This window comes from Oncorhynchus kisutch, linkage group LG3, assembly GCF_002021735.2.
Source record: "Oncorhynchus kisutch isolate 150728-3 linkage group LG3, Okis_V2, whole genome shotgun sequence".
Taxonomy (NCBI): Eukaryota; Metazoa; Chordata; class Actinopteri; order Salmoniformes; family Salmonidae; genus Oncorhynchus; species Oncorhynchus kisutch.
Genome location: NC_034176.2, coordinates 57,242,233 through 57,267,272, shown reverse-complemented (window position 1 = coordinate 57,267,272; position 25,040 = coordinate 57,242,233). Strand labels below are relative to the sequence as shown.

General features: G+C 45.5%; 1 protein-coding gene across 1 annotated transcript in view; it reads right to left on the bottom strand.

The window, feature by feature from the left end:
- Nucleotides 1–24,129, bottom strand: part of LOC109886024 (docking protein 4) — a 50,923-nt gene extending 26,794 nt beyond the window's left edge. Inside the window, exon 1 of the mRNA XM_020477785.2 lies at nt 23,860–24,129. The gene's annotated coding sequence lies outside the window, so the exon portion shown is untranslated. The remainder of the gene's footprint in view (nt 1–23,859) is intronic.
- Between the last annotated feature and the right edge of the window lie 911 nt (nt 24,130–25,040).

Here is a 25,040-nt window from a genome sequence, read left to right as displayed (position 1 = left end):
TGTGTCTAGGCAAAGAGGCCTGTGTCAGTTTGAGTTCTTATGAGCGAGGGCATGCTTATTGTGATACTGCCTGAGATAGCTTGAGGCTAAGAGGCAGATCGTGTTAGAGAGCCTTGGCTAACTGGAGTCGAGAGGAATACGGGGAGTTAGTAGCAGGATACAGAATGTAACCTAATGTGGAAAGGGGAGTGACTCCACTAGCATCATGACGTTGGTTGTAGTTACAGACAGACGCCTCAGCATCTGTACTCCAACAGACAGACCTTCTGTGTGTGTGTGTGTGTGTGTACTTGCATGTGTGTGTGTGTGTGTGTGTGTGTGTGTGTGTAAATGAGTTAACAGCTGAGCTGTAGAACAGCACAGCAGCTCTCCCTGCAATGTGTACCAGTTGGAACTGCTGTCTGGTGAATCCAATCCCCCGTATCCTCTCTTTCAGCTGTGCCTATCTCAGCCTAATCAAATCCCCAGAGCACCAGGTGTGCCCAGGGCAGGTTAATCTAATGCCAGGTGTGCCCATCTCAGCTGAATTAGATCATGCTACATTAGGCGCAAGACAGATCCAGATATGTCATCTTCTCTCTGGGAGCGACACTGGGCGAGGGAGGGAGGGAGGGCAAAAAAAGTGAGTGCGACAGAAAAAAGGGGTTGATTGTCAGTGTCAGGTCAATTTCATGAGCCACTTCACTTCCATTCCCTTGGAGAGGTTAGTGAGGTGAAAAGAATGGAGCATTCCAGCCATCGATCAGGTGGGGAGGGGAGGGAGAGAGAGCAGATCGACTGCAGTGTAATGCTATGAGTGTGGTTGTGTGTGTGTGTGGTTGTGTGTGTGTGTGTGTGTGCACACGTCTTCATAGGGTTAATAACTTCAGCTCTGTGAGTTTGACAGATTTTCTCAGATTTGCTCTGTGATGTTCAACAGCTTCAACTTGGAGAAGACGGCATCCATTTAGGGGTTGATGAAAACGACCCCAGAGGTTCATGTTCTCTCTCGTTCTGACTTCCTCTTCCACCCACACGTCAATGTCACCCATCGCTCTCCTTTCACCATTGATTATACAGTATGTCTATCTCTGTTTTTACCCCCATGTCACTCAGCCTATTCTATAAATGGGACCTTTATAATAATGAGTCATCCTCACCCTCCACAATCTGAGGGCATCATGTGACAGCCATTCACCAGGAGAGAGGCTTTGCGTGCTGGGGTGGCATCCTCCCCACGGAGCAGACGGCTGTCTAACACACAGGGGGCAACAAGCAGCTGGTACACAAGATGGTAGAGGGGGTACCAGCCAAGAGGGAGGATCAACCAGTAAAAATACCAATGTTCCATTACATGAAGGAGAAAAGATGGAGGAAAAGACAGGCAGACAGAGATAGGCAGGCAGGCAGACAGACAGACAGACTCAGGAAGAGGGCAAATGGAAACTTCCACTTGTGAAGGTTAGTGAGTTATTGTTGTTGCTCCAGTAAGAGCCCGTGTTTAAGGGCTCATCAAGCTTACTCCGCCATCTTGATATCATTAATGGAGTCAAAAGAACACCCCAGACAGGTACGCCACTAAAGTCTCACAAGAGAAACTCTTTCAACCTGCCAAAATCTCTGTATCTCATGAGCTTTCGTCAGACTGTGCAGTTTCTTCAGACTACCAGTATTACTCCTAGTCCACATACGCACGCACACCACGCACTCACACACACACATAAACATACACCACGCACGCACACACACACACACACACCACATAAACACACACCACGCACTCACACACACAAATAAACACACACCACGCACTCACACACACACATAAACACACACCACGCACGCACACACACACAAATAAACACACACCAATTATTATTTGACTCCACAAACAGACCCCCTGGGAAGAGAGCTGGGAAAAGGCCCAGGGAACGCCCCCTCCCTCCGTCTACTCCCTCCATCTATCCCCTCGCTTAATGAGGACAGACAGACTGCTGTGAAGAAGGGATGAGGTCAGGGGAGGATGTGGGCAGGAAAAGGACAGAGAGAACAAAGATGGAGAGAAGGAGGATAAAAAGGAAGAGAGGTGCTCCTTGGGGTGATAATAGGCAGCTCTGTCACAGTAATGGCTAATGAAATGCCACACCAAGTTTCAGAGCTCGTTTCATTCTTCTTTTCCTTCGTTGAGTCTGACAGATACACCTTAAACTGTCTTTAAAAATGGGTAGCGGAAAAGGACATTCATACCATGTGACCGTCTGGGGAATGGATCAGTGTGTCGATACAAGGCTGGCTAAAACGATTGACAGAGGACATGACAGAGACTTGACATCGAATGGCTGTTTTGGACATTGTCCTGGGACCGTTATTCTAAGAGAAACTATGGTCGATCTGAATCAGCACGGGGTCACATAACGACCCCGGCCAAAAACAGACCACCAGATCAACTGTGGACCGGGACCTGCGCTTATTAAGTTTAGCCAATCACGGCACATTAACACAACTGATCCCCCGCCTATGCAAGATTAGAATCATTTATCATCGATCAAGAATCAATTGCTCCCCTCTATTTGGACTCTATTTCTATTTCTTCCACTCTATTTCTGCCAGTGGCTGTGAGTCTTGAGGTCCTTGTAGGATACAGTGTCCAATTCAATCACAAAGCCAGCCTGCCCCCCTGGGATCCAGAGAGCCAATGAAAGGTGGATGTAGAAGTGAGAATCAATGAATGCACAGCAGTTTATTAAACTAGCATTTTACGCTCTGGTATGATATCGACGGACAAACGGGAGCACGGTATTAAGTTAGGCTGGCTGCTCATTCGACAGGAGCCCGGGAATTGGCAATGCAAAGCACTTCCCACAGAGAACTGTTAAAAAAAAAATAGAGACTCCATTTTATGGTATCAACTATTGGTTTGACTGAACAATAACTCGAAAATGGAGTCCAAGGAGACAAACCAAGCGAAGGCAAACATCAGAACGTCAAATAAAAGACTGCTGGCTGTGCCAAAGGGTTCAGGGGCAAGGACCAAGGTTGAAGAGAATAAAAGCAGCCTAGGACTACATTTGGAACGACAGTGGGGAAGGATGAGAGAAAGAGAAAAAGCGAGAGGGCAAGGTGCATTCCACTCTGTTCTTCCGCATGTCGTCCGCTCGGCCATGTTGTGGTGAAGGGCGTTTCATGGCGCTTTCTAGACAGGGCGCTTTATGTCGGCCTGGAGCTTTTTGTCTCCACTGTCAGCACAGAGAGAATTACCTGCAGTCGCAGCGCTGACCTGGACACCGATAAAACACGATGAGGACAGGGAGAAAGAGGGAACATGGAAAGAAAAGAGAATGACATCTTCGCGGATGTAATTATGGTAATGTCCCGACATGTTATTTGGTGTGATTTGTTTTTGATTATGTTATTTCTTTCTTTCCTTTGGTTTTCATCTAAAGATGAAATCTGTCGTTCTGCCCCTGAACAGGCAGTTATCCCACTGTTCCTAGGCCGTCATTGAAAATAAGAATTTGTTCTTAACTGACTTGCCTAGTTAAATAAAGGTCAAATAAAAAATAAGAAATGGGTGTGGGAAATTAGCGTGAGCTAGAAACACTAGTGCAATGCGTCGGACGATTGTTTGTTCAATGTGTCTATGTGTTTGTACTTGTTCCTATCCAAATAAACTAGACAAAAAAGGACAAAAATCAGGCATAACGTGAAGAAAGAAGACTCAGCTGGCCGCGTGATTGGTTGATTGAATTTCCCCCATTTCTCTGGCAGGCTGCAGTGAGTCAATAATGGCTCCTGCCACCCTATCTGCTGAGTCAACTGATATCGTGTGGATGTGTGTGAGTGTGTTGTCTCACAGTGTATCTTACGGATTCAGGATGTAGGACACCGCAGAGTTTACCCTGTAGCTTACACTTACACAGCTCCTCAAAACCCAACTTCACGCCAGAAATAAAATACTTTGTGTTTTGTCGCAGTACCATTACGGAGGAGTTTTGGGTGTGTGCGCGGGTCACCTCACATGCCCCTTCAGAGTTCCCCCTGCCCCAGTAACACTCCTTTCGCCGGCCCTCCCTCCCTCCCAATTCTATCTCATCCTCCTCATCCTCCTAAACCTCCTATCACATCGTGCATAACCCCCCGGCTCATAATCCTTGTATCATATCCTGTTAACCCCCCCCCAAAAAAATATCTGCTAAAGCTCCCATATAATCGCACACACTACACACACACACACACACACACACACACACACACACACACACACACACACACACACACACACACACACACCTGCTTATCCTCCACAAAGAGAATAAGAAGGAAGAGGGGATTCATTCTCACTATATTCTCTGATTCTCTGCCCTAAGTCTTTATCCCCAGTCTTTATCCCCAGTAGGAGGCTGGAGGAATCAATGCCCAGGGCTAAAGGAACCCAGCTGACTTCAGAAACAAGTGAGAGGTCGCTCTTAATTAATACAGCTTGGCTACTGCTGGCGGGGTTTAACCCACCATGCCTGGCTCACTGGGAGAAACACAGGGAGAGAGAGAGGGGAGGGGGGAGATTCTACACTATGAGCAGGCCAGGAAAAAAAAGATATTCTAATATGTTCTGACCACACAGTCCACCGAGAGAGATGTTCTTAGAACATCTCAACGTTTCCATCCCCCGGGGCTGGGAGTAGTGAGTGGGCGGAAAGCCGGATCATTCTCCCACTCTTGAAAAGGATGGAATAAGGACCCGAAACTAAGCCAGTGCATGTGCGGTTCTCTGGAGAGGTGAGGTACGAGCAGCTATGACAAACAGTAGCATCCACACCCACAGTAAACACGGACACAGTGTAGGAACACACCATCTCTCCCCCTCTGCACCGTGAGTTCCTCCAGTCTGGCACTCTGGCACATCCAATACCTTCCTCTTCCCACCTCCGGCACAACCCATAACGCACTGCTCTGTCATCATCAAAAACCACTCGGAGAATGAGGATGAGGGCGAGAGAGAGAGCGAGAGAGCGAGAGCGAGAGAGGGACAAGGGGAGAGCACGCACAAAGTGCTAAACGAGCAATAAAGTTGACAGCAGAGAGAGGCCATTCATCTTGCCGCCAGAGAAGAGGCTCCAGAGTTAAGACGCTGGCTAGCACCCTATTTACACCATCTATCAGAGGACAACACACACAGTACATCACTACAACCATAACACAGCACTATGTGGACAACAGTGGAGGCTGCGGAGGGGAGGACGGATCTTAATAATGGCTGGAACGGAGCAAATGGAATGGCATCAAACACACGAGAACCACGTTTGATGTATTTGACACGATTCCACTCATTCTGGCAGGCAGGAGGGAGGGATCGTGTCACTGGCAGGGCTTTGACAGGAGGGACTGGAGCCCAGGCAGCAGGAGTTGTCCCCCAGGTCCCCCCTCACCTGTCTGTGACTAGACAGACACACACACCCAACCTAAACCAACCTCGGCTTCAACCTCTCCATGGCCCTACTGAGGAAGAGTCCTGACAGCAGACATACATGGACAGGCATATGTGCAAGGATGGATGCTGGCACAGATGCATGAATGCACACAGACACATAGTCTTGCTCTGATTGGGTGCCACCGAAAGTGAGCTCACAGAGACCTCTCCTCTCTCTTTCTCACACACACACACAGAGAGGGAGAGAGAGATATTTCACCTGAAGCCAGCACTAGGGAACGACGACAGACGCGACGCCCTGTCTGCTCACGTCTACTATCTGTCACAGATAACGCGCACGCACGCACATACGCACACACACACCATCCTCATAGACAGACCAGACACTTTGTCTGCAAGCGTGTCCTATCAGACAATGCCCCATAGCCAGCGAGCTCATACACACACACACACACACACACAATATATATACACATTACACACACACACATTACATACACATACTAACAGGGAGAAAATGGAGCCTTTATCTAGTTGGAGGATAAGAGGACTATTGACTAGGGAGATTGCTAGAGGCTGGCAGGCATGCACACTCCAGCCTATCACTGGACATCGTGTATAAAACCCCACATATCCTAAACCAACAAACACACACAATAAAAAATAACACACAACAACTTCATAATCCCATGCAAACCCATTTATGACCGATAAAATAGTATCCTCTTCCCATCCTAATACTTCAGGGTGTTTTTGGACATGGAGTCTGGGCTGCATTGGGAGCTGATAACCATCGTTAACCCTGCAGTGAAAGCACACACACACACACACAGATCGCCATCTGAACCCTTTAGGTGCCGTGAAAACACACCCTCGGGTCATTACCAGCAGAGGGGTGTGGGAAAGAGACACAGGTAGGGGCCAGGAGACAGACACTAACCCTGTGTTCTAAACGGCACGATATTCCATGTGTCGTGCACTACTTTTGACCAAGGCATCATCGCAGTTTTGTACTTCTTAGTTTTTTGTGATCATCCATAACTTGAACCCTGTCATAACATCATTTTGCAGCACACAATCACTTTTACATTTTACAATCTAGAGATGTTTTCTGTCAGAAGAAACCCACAGGTGATACACTCTTAGAAAGAAAACGGTTCCAAAAGGATTCCTCGGCTGTCCCCCATAGGAGAACCTTTTTGGTTCCAGGTAGAACCCTTTTTTGGTTCCAGGTAGATCCCTTCTGAGTTCCATGCAGAACCCTTTACACAGACGGTTCTACATGGAACTCAGAAGGGATCTACCTGGAACCAAAAAAGGGTTCTACCTGGAACCAAAAAGGGTTCTCCTATGGGGGACAGCCGAATAACCCTTGTAGGTTCTAGATAGCACCTTTTTCTTTCTATTGGTGTACGAGAGAAGGGAGATTGAATTTCAACCCAATAAAATGCTCCCTAGCACAAAAGTACAGTCAGTGAAATGTAGCCGTGTTCTTCATTTGGAACCAGTGATATTTGCTTTCCAGTGCTGTGGGTGTTTTTTTCCATCTCTCTCTCTCCATCAAGACGGGATCCGTTTATCTCGCAACCACCAGACTTTTGAATTGTCTAAGAGAGGATTTTAAAGTCAATTGAACAAATACTAATCTGGTGAGCAGTTTAATCCTGGGATCTGGCTTGCCTTTTCACTTGACTGTCTGATTTGCATTTCTACTTAAGCAAGGTAACAGATCTTAGAGCACACAAAGCATCCATTGAGACAATAAGCCAGCCTTAATAAATACAGAGGTGGTGTCTATTAAAGCTGCTCAAATCTACTGCTGACCCCTTGAGATGTGGATTCTGCTGCTACTGCAAAATGAACAGTTTGGCCTGACCAAGCCGAGAGAAGGTGGTGGTGGTGGTGGTGGTGGTGGGGGGGGGGGCAATGCAGTTAGAAATAGGATAGCAATAACTGGAACAGAAAGGGATGAAGAAAAGAGAGAAAAAGAGAGGGAGGTCACAGAGGGAGGTAGCGCTGGAAAGAGCTTTGATGCTACATTATCTTTTCACCCTTGCTGTGCTGCCCCAGGTTGTGCTCTCCCCTCAACACAAGAGGCTCATAGTAATGGCCGGATCGGAGCAAATGGAACGGCATCAATACACCTGGAAACTGTGAGTTTGATGTATTTGATATCACTCCACTATTCCGCAACGATCAATACCACCAGCCCGTTCAACCTATTATGGTGCCAGCGACCTCCTGTCCCCCTCAACAGACACACACTGCATGTGACACACACACACACACCGCCTGCAACATACACACACGTGCACCACCCCATTCACATACAGTCGTGGGGTAACTACGCAGATGTCTAGGGAACACTGCACCTCAGAATCTGTGCCACAGTCACTGTCAAACGATCAGCCCTTTTCTCTCCCCATTCAACTCAATGAATACCATCTGCCAAGCCAGGGACAGAAAACAGAACAGCCCACAGACCTTACAGAGAGACTGGCGCCTTGAGGGTGTGGGTTTATGTGTGTGTGTGTGTGTGTGTGTGTGTGTGTGTGTCTGAATTCGGACGTTTGCACACAGGGCTTAATCTCTGACGCAGTGTCTAATTTCTAACACAACCCAGAGCCTTTTGGTCAAGCCCTAGTCCAAATTGGAGCCAGGCCAGGTCAATGTCTGGGGGAGTACAGGACCCTGCTCCCTCCTCCCTCTTCACCCACACCCTCCACATAACCCCCACACAGCCCATCACAAGGCTGTCGGCATGACCGTCTCCACAAAAATAATCTATTCGTTCTCCTTATCTCTAACAAACAGAAATGATCATCTACAGGTTGTGGTACCACTGAAGAAAAACAAAATACACATTTTATTCACCGAAGCCCTTCAGGCAAATTGAGAGGAAAAAGAGCAGTTGCTGTCATCTAACAGACAGTTATTCGATTTTAACTTAATGCGCCATAACCTTGCAGTCTGCCTGCAACGCTTTCTGGGGACTTTAAATCATTAGGTTGTTGAGTTTTTGTGTAATTGCCTTGGTGAAGTGAGGAATTCTAACAAAGTGGTAGGCAGGCCCCAACTCCCAGGATCTCCTTAACAACACTCCTGTGAATAAACATCAAAGACAAACAGCTGCCAGCAAGAGACTGTGGGAGAGAGAGAAAGAGGGAGGAAGGGTTTACACTATCTGTCTGTGTGTCTGTGTGTGTCTGTGTGTGTGTGTGCGCGCGTGCTTGCATGCGTGTGTGTGTGTTGAATGCCTCTTAACTGTATCATCTTTTACTGGACTAAATATAAACACAGAGGACGAGAGGAGCCACAGAGAGCTCATGGGAGGAAGACAATAGCCTGTCCCTGACATCATCCACATACATACTTTTTATGTTACACACATTCTATGTTGTAAGTACATAGCTAATACTGACAAAAATGTCAACAAATTGTGAGAGAGAAATATAGAGAAAAAGAGAGAAAGAGAGAGAGATAGAGCAAGATAGCAATACATAGAGAGAAATAGAGAGAGAGAAATAGAGAGAGAAATATAGAGAGAGAAATAGAGAGCAATAGAGAGCAGGTCTGGTCATGCCTGGGGGTTTGGGGCTGTCTGGGGCAACATCCCTCAGCTAGACAAGGCCAGCCAGACTGGTGAGTAATGGTAAAGGGCAGAGTACTGAGGGCATACCTTCAGATATAAATGTCTAGACTTTAGAGATACAGTATAGTTAGTGTTTTCCCAACATCTCAATCTCCATGGGCTGGTATGACACGAATATCTGACCATCACAAGGACAATCACACAACCAGTAGTACCACGATGGGAAAACACTCAGCCACACACACGCAGTCAGCCACACACACATCCGCGTACCGATAGACATGCACACACACACACTTCCTTGGAGACAAATTGAGAGGCCGTGAGCCAAAGAGCAGCAGAGGAAATGTAATGAGGCCAGATTAGCATCAGAACAGTTGATGCTAATCAGAGGAAACGCGCCTCGACACATTCCCACGGCACATCACACACACACAAACAGCAGGAGGGTAGAAGTCAAAGTTCTAGTAATCAACAAAAAAACATGACCTGTCAGTCCATCTCTATTCCCTGAGGTGTGCTGCTGACCGCATGGTGCAAGACTCTTCAGCGACTGCTAATGAGCTTTGAACATCTCTGATGCAAGAGCTAAAAATACATTATTACAAAAAAACGACTCGCATTTTGGAAAATATTGGAAGCTGTCAAAGAATAGAGCTGAGTGGAACGTTGCATGTGCCTCATGGGCGATCCTTGGACGTTTGGACCTCTGAATGTAGCCAACGGCTAAAGTTCCACTGACTAGTTTCCAGTCAAACAGCGAATGAAACATTGGCATTAGCAGAGTGAAAGAGACAGAGGCAGAGACAGAGAAGAAAGGTAATCATATCTCACCAGCGGGTGGACCAGCCCCAAATCCCAGCATTGTTGGCAGACAAAGACCGTGTTAAGCGTACGGATGAAGGAGGGAGGTGACCGCTGTACGGACGTTGTGGGCCGTCAGATCTGTCTGGCTCATGTGGAGACCAGGAAGTCAATCTGGAGCCACAGAACCAGACCTGACTTCTTTCTCTCTTTTTTTCTCCACACCCTTTTAAAGAGTTGTTTAGAGGCAGGGAGCCGGAGAAGGTCAGTGTGTGAGAGATCACAGGACAGAATTTACAGAGTGATGACACTCCTACAGAGGATAATCTGTGTTGCTCTATAGGGGGATCCCAGTGGGAGGGCTCTCTAGATGGTCAATGGGAGGCATGTTATCCATTGTCTCTAAATGGATACTCGCACAGCACGCCCTTGTTACAACACAATGTGTTTTACAAACCGCTCAACTTTACTGACTGAAAGTCAATATTCAAAGTATCTCTGCTGATGAGACACATACACTCAAATCACCAGAAATCTACCCTCTCATAGACATACACACTCTCCGATCTTGCTGGCAGGCCGACGTGTGACAACACAGGGTGGATGTGTCTAAAAATGGAGACCTTAAGAGACGTCAGGAGAGGTGTGATGTCACTGACTGCTTCTAAGTGCAGAGAGAGAGAGAGGGAGAGAGAGAGAGGCTGAGTACATATTTTCCACAGGTTGTGTTTCTCTCAGCAGAGCAGCAGTGCAGAGAGGAGTGGCAGGTCAGGAAAAGCAGGTTTGAGCTCCACAACATAACAGACGATGAGGAAACTAACTCACATATGGTGTAAATGAGTCTACATCACCTCCCTTGACCTCTACAGACTCCACTTGGCCCTCATAAATACTACGTCCAATGGAGAATTTAAGCACTTGTCCTCTTGGAAGGAAATATCTGTTGTAAACGCATCTAAATACTTCAATGCACAGAATGGCATATCAAAACCTCTACCCTCTACACACCACCAGCCAACACATAGCCTCCCCATTCTGCTGACATGTAAGTTTAATGTGAACACATTGTGATTTCAGTGTGAGCTTCATGTGAACTGCAGATAACACACCAGACTGTAGATCTGCTGTCACATTTTCTAACAGATGACAAGGTGGTAGGGACACTATGAGTATGGCTCCGCCCTTGTGGTTGTGATTAGAAGGTCAAATTTGAGGCAGACACACACACACACGCAGCATAGCTCCCTGTTAAAATAAAGGTTAAACACACACACACACACACACTGGAGACAGAAGGAAACAGAGATCGGGGGAAAGAAACAATGTATTTTGAAGAGCCAAAAATGATACTGAAAACAAAACCCTTGTACACGCAATTACCTGAAACGATGGGCTGAACTCGCCTCTCCTCTGCATAAAAGGCTACAGTTAAAAGACATTCAGGGAGGCGCATGCAAAAAAAATGACATTCAGACAGACAGACAGGCAGATAGACAGGCAGACAGACAGACATTCAGACAGACAGGCAGGGGGCCGTCAACAATGCAGAAAGGAATCTGGGAATACACGGCCGAGGTGAAAAGATGAGAGACGAAGGTTGTAAGAAAGAAAAGCTACCAGCTTGTGGAGTTAAAGGGCGTGGAGTAAATTCACAGCACAAAGACACACACACACACACACATCTCTGTGTCAACAGGATAAATGATTCAAGTTTAGCCTGATCCTCTATAAATGCTTCGGAGCTCTCAGGAGATCCACTCTTCATGTCCGTTGAGTGAGAGAACACAGGATGTAAGAATGAACCAGGCTCAGAGTACAACTGCTGTCCCTCTGGGCTGATATATGTGCTGAGAGTACCTAAGCCCTGATTCAGGAACAGTATTTTTCCTCTAGTTTTCCCGTGGGGGTTGAGCTAGGACACAGATCCTGGATCAGCAGTTTGGAGCAGATCATACCGGTATCGTAGTAAACCTCCCCCTTCGGTGCCTGTAAAAAAATTAAAAAAGGAGCCGATATGTCCACATAGTTCTCATTACTCCTGGTGATGACGTCCTTCTGGAGCAGGAGTAACTCCTGTGACCATCACACAGTGCAGGTGGCCTGGCGGTGAGAGCGTTGAGCCAGTAACCCGAAAGGTCGCTGGTTCAAATACCTGAGCCGACAAAGTGACAAATCTGTCAATGTGCCCTTTTTTTTTAACCTTCATTTAACCAGGCAAGTCAGTTAAGAACAAATTCTTATTTTCAATGATGGCCTAGGAACAGTGGGTTAACTGCCTGTTCAGGGGCAGAACGACAGATTTGTACCTTGTCAGCTCGGGGGTTTGAACTTGTAACCTTCCAATTACTAGTCCAACGCTCTAACCACTAGACTACCCTGCCGCCCCAGACTACCCTGCCGCCCCCTTGAGCAAGGCACTTAACCCTAATTTGCTCCAGGGGCGTGCGTGGTACTACTACTGGCTTACCATGTAAAACAACACATTTCACTGCACCTCTCCGGTGTATGTGACAATACAACGTTATACATATTTATGGAGGAACTGGAGGAAAATCACATAACATTACTGCATCTCCAGCAACGTTCCACTGGAAACACTTTTCCGGACATCCACTGTCAGAGAGACTGAACAGGGAGTCTGTGGAACTGTGGGACAGTGACAGTCGCTGGGAACTGGGTACTGTTCTGCCATCCATCAACAAAGGCATACTAGTGGTACAGGCCGGGGTCAAATGGAGAGAGTGTCAGGAAGAGAGAGTGCCAGGAAGAGAGAGATGGAGAGAGAGAGAGAGAGAGAGAGAGAGAGAGGTGAGAGTGCGGAGCGGGTCCCTGTCAGCTCACTTTCGGGTGGCAAGCAGACAGAGCAAGTGCTCCATCAGGCGGGCAGGCTCCCCAGACAACCCCCCCCCCCAACAGGGTCACCATCTCAGCCTGGCCAGGCCTCATCCATCAGCCCAGACAGCTGTCCCATTAGCACCGCCTCAGCCTCAGACACAGAGACGCACAGAGGACACATGGCGACGCGGCACACGGGGGGAGCACACAGGACATGCACACAGACACCGGGGGGGCTCTCACTCTTACTCACAGACTCACTAATCCACACACTCACAAACACTAAATGTTCCTTTCCCCACCCGAAAAAACCCCCACACCCATTTAAACTACGCAAACTTCTTCTGCTTGCCTCTCTGAAGAGAAATGATGTGCATTCACACATAATTGAGCCGTGATGACGTTATCCGTTCGTATGTAAAAATGTTTTCCATTTTACAGTAGCACAATCCCCTTTTCCCTTAAAAATACTTCTGAGTTAGTCTGCACCCGCAGATGCACTGTACATTCCTCAGCTGACATGGGAAAAGCTAGTCATACTACACATAGGGAAACAGACACGCTGCAGCATGGTCGCTCCGTCCCTGGCCTTGCAGTGCGCCTCGGTGTGGGCCGGCTGCGGCCCGCCACCATGGAGGACTGAAGTTACTGAAATCAAAACAAATGAATTGAAGCCCAGACCCAGGGGAGGCGAGTGGAGGAGGGGAGCCTTTTGCTCCAAATTACAGCATGAAAAAAAGAAAACACTGTGGATGTGATGTGGAATAAAACAAGAGGCAACACAGCTCTGCCTGCCAGTAGGCCTGACCACACAGTAGCAGACACGAGAGAGAGCTAGTGAGGAGGGGATGAGGGACAGAGATGGAGAGAGAGAAAGAGAGGGTAGAGAAAGAGTGAGTGCAAGGAGTGAAATGCTGGAAGCATTGAGAAAAATTGTACCCACACAGAGAGGGAGCGACAAGTGGATATACAGTGCCTTGCGAAAGTATTTGGCCCCCTTGAACTTTGCGACCTTTTGGCACATTTCAGGCTTCAAACATAAAGATATAAAACTGTATTTTTTTGTGAAGAATCAACAACAAGTGGGACACAATCATGAAGTGGAACGACATTTATTGGATATTTCAAACTGTTTTAACAAATCCAAAACTGAAAAATTGGGCGTGCAAAATTATTCAGCCCCTTTACTTTCAGTGCAGCAAACTCTCTCCAGAAGTTCAGTGAGGATCTCTGAATGATCCAATGTTGACCTAAATGACTAATGATGATAAATACAATCCACCTGTGTGTAATCAAGTCTCCGTATAAATGCACCTGCACTGTGATAGTCTCAGAGGTCCGTTAAAAGCGCAGAGAGCATCATGAAGAACAAGGAACACACCAGGCAGGTCCGAGATACTGTTGTGAAGAAGTTTAAAGCCGGATTTGGATACAAAAAGATTTCCCAAGCTTTAAACATCCCAAAGAGCACTGTGCAAGCGATAATATTGAAATGGAAGGAGTATCAGACCACTGCAAATCTACCAAGACCTGGCCGTCCCTCTAAACTTTCAGCTCATACAAGGAGAAGACTGATCAGAGATGCAGCCAAGAGGCCCATGATCACTCTGGATGAACTGCAGAGATCTAAAGCTGAGGTGGGAGACTCTGTCCATAGGACAACAATCAGTCTTATATTGCACAAATCTGGACTTTATGGAAGAGTGGCAAGAAGAAATCCATTTCTTAAAGATATCCATAAAAAGTGTCGTTTAAAGTTTGCCACAAGCCACCTGGGAGACACACCAAACATGTGGAAGAAGGTGCTCTGGTCAGATGAAACCAAAATTGAACTTTTTGGCAACAATGCAAAACGTTATGTTTGGCGTAAAAGCAACACAGCTCATCACCGTGAACACACCATCCCCACTGTCAAACATGGTGGTGGCAGCATCATGGTTTGGGCCTGCTTTTCTTCAGCAGGGACAGGGAAGATGGTTAAAATTGATGGGAAGATGGATGGAGCCAAATACAGGACCATTCTGGAAGAAAACCTGATGGAGTCTGCAAAAGACCTGAGACTGAGACGGAGATTTGTCTTCCAACAAGACAATGATCCAAAACATAAAGCAAAATCTATAATGGAATGGTTCAAAAATAAACATATCCAGGTGTTAGAATGGCCAAGTCAAAGTCCAGACCTGAATCCAATCGAGAATCTGTGGAAAGAACTGAAAACTGCTGTTCACAAATGCTCTCCATCCAACCTCACTGAGCTCGAGCTGTTTTGCAAGGAGGAATGGGAAAAAATTTCAGTCTCTCGATGTGCAAAACTGATAGAGACATACCCCAAGCGACTTACAGCTGTAATCGCAGCAAAAGGTGGCGCTACAAAGTATTAACTTAAGGGGGCTGAATAATTTTGCACGCCCAATTTTTCAGTTTTTGATTTGTTAAAAAAGTTTGAAATATCCAATAAATGTCGTTCCACTTCATGATTGTGTCCCACTTGTTGTTGATTCTTCACAAAAAAATACAGTTTTATATCTTTATGTTTGAAGCCTGAAATGTGGCAAAAGGTCGCAAAGTTCAAGGGGGCCGAATACTTTCGCAAGGCACTGTAACAAGAGGGACACACACACGTGCAGAGAGAGAGAGACAAGACAGGACAGGACAGGGCAGGACAAAATAAAAACCCTCCAACCCAAAAAAGGCATGTGGTGTTGATGGTATCCTTAATGAAATTATAAAATATACAGACAACAAATTCCAATTGGCTATACTAAAACTCTTTAAGTTCTTGCGTCGAGCCATCCCGGATCCGGGATCGTGAATACAGCCTCAAGCTCATTACCATAACGCAACGTTAACTATTCATGAAAATCGCAAATGAAATGAAATTAATATGCTAGCTCTCAAGCTTAGCCTTTTGTTAACAACACTGTCATCTCAGATTTTCAAAATATGCTTCTCAACCATAGCAAAACAAGCATTTGTGTAACAGCTAGCGCAGCTAGCATAGCATTTAGCGTTAGCATCAGCAGGCAACATTTTCACAAAAAACTGAAAATCATTCAAATAAAATCATTTACCTTTGAAGAACTTCAGATGTTTTCAATGAGGAGACTCTCAGTTAGATAGCAAATGCTCAGTCTGAAAAATCAGTCATCAAAACGCCGAACTTTTTTTTTTTTTACTCCATAATATCAACTGAAACATGGTAAACGTTGTTTAGAATCAATCCTCAAGGTGTTTTTCACATACCTCTTCATGATATATCATTCGTTGAAAGCCTCCTCTCTCCTCTCGATCACTGGATGACTGCGTGCAGCTTGTAGATTACGCACCAATTTAGACAAAGGACATCGGGCGGACCCCTGGTAAATGTAGTCTCTTATGGCCAATCTTCCAATGATATGCCTACAAATACGTCACAATGCTGCAGACACCTTGGAGAAACGATAGACAGGGCAGGCTCATTCCTGGCGCATTCACAGCCATATATGGAGACAATGGAAAACAGAGCCTCAAAAATTCTGCCCATTTCCTGGTTGAAGTTTCATCTTGGTTTCGCCTGTAGCATGAGTTCTGTGGCACTCACAGATAATATCTTTGCAGTTTTGGAAACCTTAGAATGTTTTCTTTCCAAAGCTGCCAATTATATGCATAGTCGAGCATCTTTTCGTGACAAAATATTGCGCTTAAAACGGGCACGTTTTTTTATCCATAAATTAAAAGAGCGCCCCCTATATCCAAGAAGTTAACATCATCCTTAGCTCTGGCATCTTCCCCAACATTTGGAACCAAGGACTGATCACCCCAATCCACAAAAGTGGAGACAGATTTGACCCCAATAACTACCGTGGGATATGCGTCAACAGCAACCTTGGGAAAATCCTCTGCATTATCATTAACAGCAGACTCGTACATTTCCTCAATGAAAACAATGTACTGAGCAAATGTCAAATTGGCTTTTTACCAAATTACCGTACAACAGACCATGTATTCACCCTGCACACCCTAATTGACAACCAAACAAACCAAAACAAAGGCAAAGTCTTCTCATGTTTTGTTGATTTCAAAAAAGTCTTTGACTCAATTTGGCATGAGGGTCTGCTATACAAATTGATGGAAAGTGGTGTTGGGGGTAAAACACACAACATTATAAAATCCATGTACACAAACAACAAGTGTGCGGTTAAAATAGGCAAAAACACACACATTTCTTCCCACAGGGCCGTGGGGTGAGACAGGGATGCAGCTTAAGCCCCACCCGCTTCAACATATATATCAACGAATTGGCGCGGGCACTAGAAAGGTCTGCAGCACCCGGCCTCACCCTACTAGAATCTGAAGTCAAATGTCTACTGTTTGCTGATGACCTGGTGCTTCTGTCACCAACCAAGGAGGGCCTACAGCAGCACCTAGATATTCTGCACAGATTCTGCCAGACCTGGGCCCTGACAGTAAATCTCAGTAAGACTAAAATAATGGTGTTCCAAAAAAAAGGTCCAGTCACCAGGACCACAAATCCAAATTACATCTAGACACCATTGCCCTAGAGCACACAAAAAACTATACATACCTTGGCCTAAACATCAGCGCCACAGGTAACTTCCACAAAGCTGTGAACGATCTGAGATACAAGGCAAGAAGGGCATTCTATGCCATCAACAGGAACATAAAATTCAACATACCAAAAATATTTGAATCAGTCATAGAGCCCATTGCCCTTTATGGTTGTGAGGTCTGAGGTCCGCTCACCAACCAAGATTTCACAAAATGGGACAAACACCAAATTGAGACTCTGCATGCAGAATTCTGCAAAAATACCCCTCCGTGTACAACGTAGAACACCAAATAATGCAGAATTAGGCCGATACCCGCTAATTATCAACATCCAGAGAAGAGACGTTCAATTCTACAACCACCTAAAAGGAAGCGATTCCCAAACCTTCCATAACAAAGCCATCACCTATAGAGAGATGAACCTGGAGAAGAGTCTCCTAAGCAAGCTGGTCCTGGGGCTCTGTTCACAAACACAAACACACCCTACAGAGCCCCAGGACAGCAGAACAATTAGACCCAAGCAAATCATGAGAAAACAAAAAGATAATTACTTGACACATTGGAAAGAATTAACAAAAAAACAGAGCAAACTAGAATGCTATTTTGCCCTAAACAGAGAGTACACAGTAGCAGACTACCTGACCACTGTGACTGACCTAAACTTAAGGAAAGCTTTGACTATGTACAGACTCAGTGAACATAGCCTTGCTATTGAGAAAGGCCGCCGTAGGCAGACATGGCTCTCAACAGAAGACAGGCTATGTGCACACTGCCCACAAAATGAGGTGGAAACTGAGCTGCACTTCCTAACCTCCTGCCCAATGTATGAGCATATTAGAGACACATATTTCCCTCAGACTACACAGATCCACAAAGAATTCGAAAACAAACCCTATTTTGAAAAACTCCCATATCTACTGGGTGAAATACCAGTGTGCCATCACAGCAGCAAGATTTGTGACCTGTTGCCACAAGAAAAGGGCAACCAGTGAAGAACAAACACCATTGTAAATACAACCCATATTTATGCTTATTTATTTTCCCTTGTGTACTTTAACCATTTGTACATTCTTACAACACTGTATAAATAGATAAAATGGCATTTGTAATGTCTTTATTATTTTGAAACATCTGTATGTTAAATGTTTACTGTTCATTTTTATTGTTTATTTCACTTTTGTATATTATCTACCTCACTTGCTTTGGCAATGCTAACACGTTTCTCATGCCAATAAAGCCCCTTGAATTGAATTGAAAGAGATGTTTCCCATGCCAATAAAGCCCCTAAAATTGAATTGAAATGAAAGAGAGAGAGAGATGGGGGGAGGGGGGGGGGGGGGGGTCTGGATAGGCTCAGCTAGTCGAGGGCAGAGAAGGGAAAGACAGGGTCGTATGGCAGAGAGCTGGACGCTCTATCGGTTCAGCAGACAGACAGGCAGGCAGGTAGGAAGGCCACTACACTCTGTCATTTACAGACGTGGAATGTGGCAGCCAGCCCCTGGTGCTAATTACAGGCCCTCTCTTTCTCCTTCCCTCACTCTCTCTCTCTTTCTGCTGTCAGAGTGGGGCTGGGCCCTGGCTGCCTGCTGGAGACTGAGCCAGAGCCAACCAACCAGAACCAGACTACTCCCACAATGCCCTGCTCTCTCCCAGCCCCAGTCCCCAGATGCAGCAGCAGCAGCAGCAACAGTGAACAGAAAGTCAGCTAGTCTCCACTGGAAACATACTGCACAAACACTGTCGGTCAGTCTACAGTATATCTCTGTATGTCCGTCCTCAAGTGGCTGGCAGTCTATTTGAATGTTGATCATATCTGTGCATGCATGTGAAAGGGTTGGTATGGTAGCTCATATTGGGGGTGAAGGGGTGTTGTATTCAAACAGATGACTTTCATATCAGGAAGGGGAAGGGGGCACTTTATGGCAAAACAATTATCCGCATCCATCTATCATCCAACTCTATGCATCCCCCTCGTTCTCAACCTCCACCCATCTATCATCCCACTCTATGCATCCCCATCGTTCTCAACCTCCACCCATCTATCATCCTACTCTATGCATCCCCATCGTTCTCAACCTCCACCTATCTATCATCCTACTCTATGCATCCCCATCGTTCTCAACCTCCACCCATCTATCATCCTACTCTATGCATCCCCATCGTTCTCAACCTCCATCCATCTCCCTCTGTTTGTCTCCAGGTGCTGGTTACTGCCACACATACCCCCATATCTCTTTCGTAACGTCTGAGATCCCCAAAGATTGGAAAGCTGCCACGGTCATCCCCCTCTTCAAAGGGGGAGAAACTCTAGACCCAAACGGTTCCAGATATCATAACCGCCATCGATAAGAGACTACGTTGCAGCTGTATTCATCGACCTGGCCAAGGCTTTCGACTCTGTCAATCACCACATTCTTATAGGCAGACTCAACAGCCTTGGTTTCTCAAATTACTGCCTCGCCTGGTTCACTAACTACTTCTCAGATAGAGTTCAGTGTGTCAAATTGGAGGGCCTGTTGTCCGGACCTCTGGGAGTCTCTATGGGGGTGCCACAGGGTTAAATTCTCGGGCCAACTCATTTCTCTGTATACATCAATGATGTCGCTCTTGCTGCTGGTGATTCTCTGATCCACCTCTATGCAGACGATACCATTCTGTATACTTATGGCCCTTCTTTGGACACGGTGTTAACTAACCTCCAGACGAGCTTCAATGCCATACAACACTCCTTCCGTGGCCTCCAACTGCTCTTAAATGCAAGTAAAACTAAATGCATGCTCTTCAACCAATCGCTGCCAGGACCTGCCCGCCCGTCCAGCATCACTACTCTGGACGGTTCTGACTTAGAATATGTGGACAACTACAGATACCTAGGTGTCTGGTTAGATTGTAAACTCTCCTTCCAGACTCGCATTAAGCATCTCCAATCCAAAATTAAATCTAGAAATCGGCTTCCTATTTCGCAACAAAACCTCCTTCACTCATGCTGCCAAACATACCCTCGTAAATCTGACTATCCTACCTATCCTTGACTTCGGAGATGTCATTTACAAAATAGCCTCCAACACTCTACTCAGCAAATTGGATGCAGTCTATCACAGTGCCATCCATTTTGTCACCAAAGCCCCATATAGTACCCACCACTGCGACCTGTACGCTCTCGTTGGCTGGCCCTCACTTCATATTATTCGCCAAACCCACTGGCTCCAGGTCATCTATAAGTCTTTGCTAGGTAAAGCCCCCCCTTATCTCAGGTCACTGGTCACCATAGCAACACCCACCCGTAGCACGCGCTCCAGCAGGTGTATTTCACTGGTCACCCCCAAAGCCAATTCCTCCTTTGGCCGCCTTTCCTTCCAGTTCTCTGCTGCCAATGACTGGAACAAATTGCAAAAATCACTGAAGCTGGTGACTCATATCTCCCTCTCTAACTTTAAGCACAGCTGTCAGAGCAGCTCACAGATCACTGCACCTGTACATAGCCCCACTGTAAACAGCCCATCGAACTATCTCATCCCCATACTGTTATTTATTTTTTGGGTCCTTTGCACCCCAGTATCTCTACTTGCACATTAATCTTCTGCACATCTATCACTCCAGTGTTTAATTGCTAAATTGTAATTATTTTGCCACTATGGGCTATTTATTGCCTTATCTCCCTTATCTTACCTCATTTGCACTCACTGTATATATACTTTTCTATTGTGTTATTGACTGTATGTTTGTTTATTCCATGTGTAACTCTGTGTTGTTGTTTGTGTCACACTGCTTTGCTTTATCTTGGCCAGGTCGCAGTTGTAAATGAGAACTTGTTCTCAACTGGCCTACCTGGTTAAATAAAGGTGAAATAATGTTGTTGTTTTTTAAAATAGTATGGCATGCACTCTAACCTACATGTAAAACACATATCTTAGCTCTTGCACCGCCCTCATTGCACAGCACATCGCTCTGAATGATTTATGTGGTCCTTTACAGTAAATTCTCTCTCTCTCTCTCACACCCACATAGATATTTCCAAAACAACACAAAGAGGAACAGAAAAAGACAATACCTTTTTCTTTCATACCCACACGCATGTCCACACAAACATATTACACAGATAATGTATGTGGAGAAAAAGCAGCCCAAAGCGCCCAGAAAACAGCACAGGCCGTGGTGACATTGACACACAAGTCATTGTTTCCCTTGATGGAAACTGAGTACCCTTCTTCCCCCATAGCAACAGCAGCAGTCCGGCTCCACATTGCCCTTTCTGACTCATTTCACAGTAAGACAGGAGCATATTGATCATACAGAACGCTACTAAACGCTACTAAGCTATCTCTGCCAGCATACACACCAACACAGACACACAACATGACCACCTCTGCCAAAAGACCAGGGGGGGCAAACATGGACCGTTGGAGTGGGAGGACAGCACAGATGTGCCTCCTTTTTATTCCTGCAATCTCCCAGAACCCAATCCGGTCTGTGTGTGTGTGTGTGTGTATGCGTGTGCGTGTGTGTTCAGAGGGAGCTAACTGGCTATACCCAGAGCCCACACTGTCTGAGTTTATTTGCATGTTTGACTGTCTGTAATAACAGCAGACAGTAGGAAACAAAGTGATGACATTTCACCGTAAAGTACCGCAGACGTCAATGTAAAATAACCCCCTGAACCACTGACACTGGACCTGCCATACTCTAATATACACACACCCAGCTCTGTTAAACACCAACGAGAGAGAGACAGAAAGAGAGAGGGAGGTGAGTCAGAGAGACCATATCATGTTAAGGGTTGTGGTTACATGAATCAATGAACACGGACCTGTCCATTGACGCCCACTTGAAGACATCGCCGGTTGGCATGCAATTTGTGCCAGGCAGCCAAGGCCTAGAATTGGCTAGAATCATTCAGTGTAAGGCAGCCGGAAGAGAAAGTGCTCTTTGTCTCTGCGGCAGCGCTGCTAACGGTGAATTGTTTTGAATTCTCTCCTCATTGTCGATCTTCTCTAAATCGAACTATTATTTAGTGTGGTTCCAATAGAGCTGGGGTCACACCGGGTTAGCGTTGGAAAAAACAGTCTGTCTCTATACCTGACAGCTGAGCCACGCACACATGCACACACGCGCACACAAACAAATCATAAGCAGTACAGTAGGATATACAAAAATGGTAATATAATCATGTCTCCGCATCATTCATAACACATCAATAATCACTCTCCCTGCGGGAGTTCAGCTATGATGCAAACAAACCCCGACAGCGACCCGCTGTGTGTGTTACAACAAACAGCTGTGTGCGCACAGAGACAAGGCACGGTCCCTGGAACCTCGCATAGGACGCAAGTCAACTCTGCAAGGCAATTTGACAAGGCCATGTCTGACATGTTGCCTCTCATCTCCACAGCTTCTCGTAGAACTATACTGCATGATTTCTATTTTCCTATAACATACATGGTCATTGTTCATTAGCGCCACACGCAGTCGCAATACAATACAATGTTTACACCCACTAAGCCTATAGAACAATCGAAAGAGAATCATTTGATTTTCCGGCCACAGGTTAATGAGTTTTCATACTGTCATCTATATCTCAAAGCGGTTTACCAAAGATTACTACTGCAGGAAACATCCACTGTGGACCTCACTCGTGCCAGAGATTTAGCATTCTGTTGAACAGATTTATCAAGCTAATTTATTATGCGCTCTGGATGACTTGTTTATGATCAGCGAGATAAGAGCAGACATCATTAGCTGGGTGAAACATGCTCGTTGATCTGCAAGAAAAAAATACAACTAAAGGTACTATTTCAATTGAATTAGGCTAATTGTCTTGGGATTTACAAGGTGCCAGGCAATTCCACATTGTTGTGGAATTACACCTTTAGTGGAATTTGCTAAATGTCACCAATCTAGATAGGCCTACTTTTAAGTCTTTTTTCCCCCCAAATATTATAACAGGCCCCATGATTTTCTTAATTTCACATGTAGGCTACAGTAATTCAATCTGAATGATTTAGATCTGTTATAAATGAATTGCATTTATGCAATACCCCTCATTATTTCATATAAATATACACCTATAATGTGTGTAAAATATTCATGTGACATATCTCTTTCTCTCTCTCTCTCTCTCTCCGCACACGTTTTCTTTTTACATTGCTTACTGCCAATCGCCCACTCTCAATCAATAGGTCTTATCCGATGTAGAGAATATAAACTATCAGCCCAAAGCCATACCCGTCAACTATTTATGCTATAAATGTATATAGCCAATAGTTAAAAAAATAGCCATATAATCTTGATTATGCTAAGAGGAAATTCAGTTAGTCTTATTTACATGTAGCCTAGGCAAAATAATGTGGGGTTTATGCAGTCTACAATTGGCGATTGGAGATGGATAATGGTAAAAAACGTATATATATATATATACAAATACATTTACAATAACAAGCATACTTTCCCCAAATATGCATAATTAAAACAAGCTGACATAGGCTATACTTTCTAGTTGCAGTAGGCTTTAAAACAAAATAGCATTATAGAATAATCTAATATCATCCATGTTGCAAGCAATGCAACTTAGTAAAAGCAGCACCTCAAAACAATTGCTCAATATACACATAATGTACACCGTGTTATACACACAATGTACACCATGTTAATCGATTTAACGCTCCAAAACATTTACCTGGGTGACGAAGTCCTGAAGGGGCGCGGCGGTCGGTGCTGAGCAGCTCCGCTTGTGACCTTCAGGCAGGATGGGTAGAAGCCACAACTATCGAACTGAATTGGTAATAAATGCAACCTACGCCACCTGACAATAATTCCATGAATCGACGTAGAATAGGCTGCCTTCTGGCTGTGTGCTTTTATTTGTGACGAACGCGCCGAGGTGATTCGCTCTGCACGGAGAACTGGCGGCGATCTCTTCTGTCCAGTCCGACTGGCGCTGCTCAGAGCTGTACCAATGACTGTATAGGGCTGTACGGAGCGGATCAGAGCCGCCAACAAAATAGACACAATTTCAGCCAGCCACGTTTCAGCAGCCACCCTTTTACCGTAAAACTCAAAGAGCTGTGCACATATCATTTATTCATACTTTCCAATTGGGTACTCATTCACAGTGAGAGCAGCATTTTACCATATTTGATACATCTTTCTCGGAAATGCAAAGATTTTAAGCATCTTCAAATATTTAGCATGTAGCCTAATCTGCGTGTTTCGATATAGGCCTACCAAGTTCGTGGTGTGTGCTGTGTGCTCTGTGCAAATTTAGTACAGCAAATGTATCATATAGTTTACAGGATATTAAGTCGGAATATTACCTGTCACAAAGTGATGAGATGAACCCGAATATAAAAAGTGATGTATTTGCATTGCCTTTATGCACCAATGATATCACCAGCAGTCCTCTATTTACATTTGACTAAGCAAGTCAGTTAAGAACAAATTCTTATTTTCAAGGCAGCCAAGGAACAGTGGATGAACTGCCTTGCTCAGGGGTAGAACAAAATATTTTTACCTTGTCGGCTCAGGGATTCGATCTTGCAACCTTCCGGTTACCAGTCCAAAGCTCTAACCACTAGGCTACCTGCCTATGTAGTTCAAAGGCTGACTGTTTCACCATCTATCACACGTCGTATCCTTACTCAAATATCATCACAGAAGACAATGTGGGTGTGACCGCCACTAGTGTGTAATTGTGACCGGCAGCCGTTAACTCCCCACTTCGCCGGGGCACTACTAGAAAGTTTTAAAGGGGTCAACCCGGGGAGACCCAGGGGGGCTGTACCACTTATGACGGAAGTGATGGATTATTGTTGGACCAGCTCGCTGGTGTTGCTACTGTATTGTAAATGCTCATGCTGG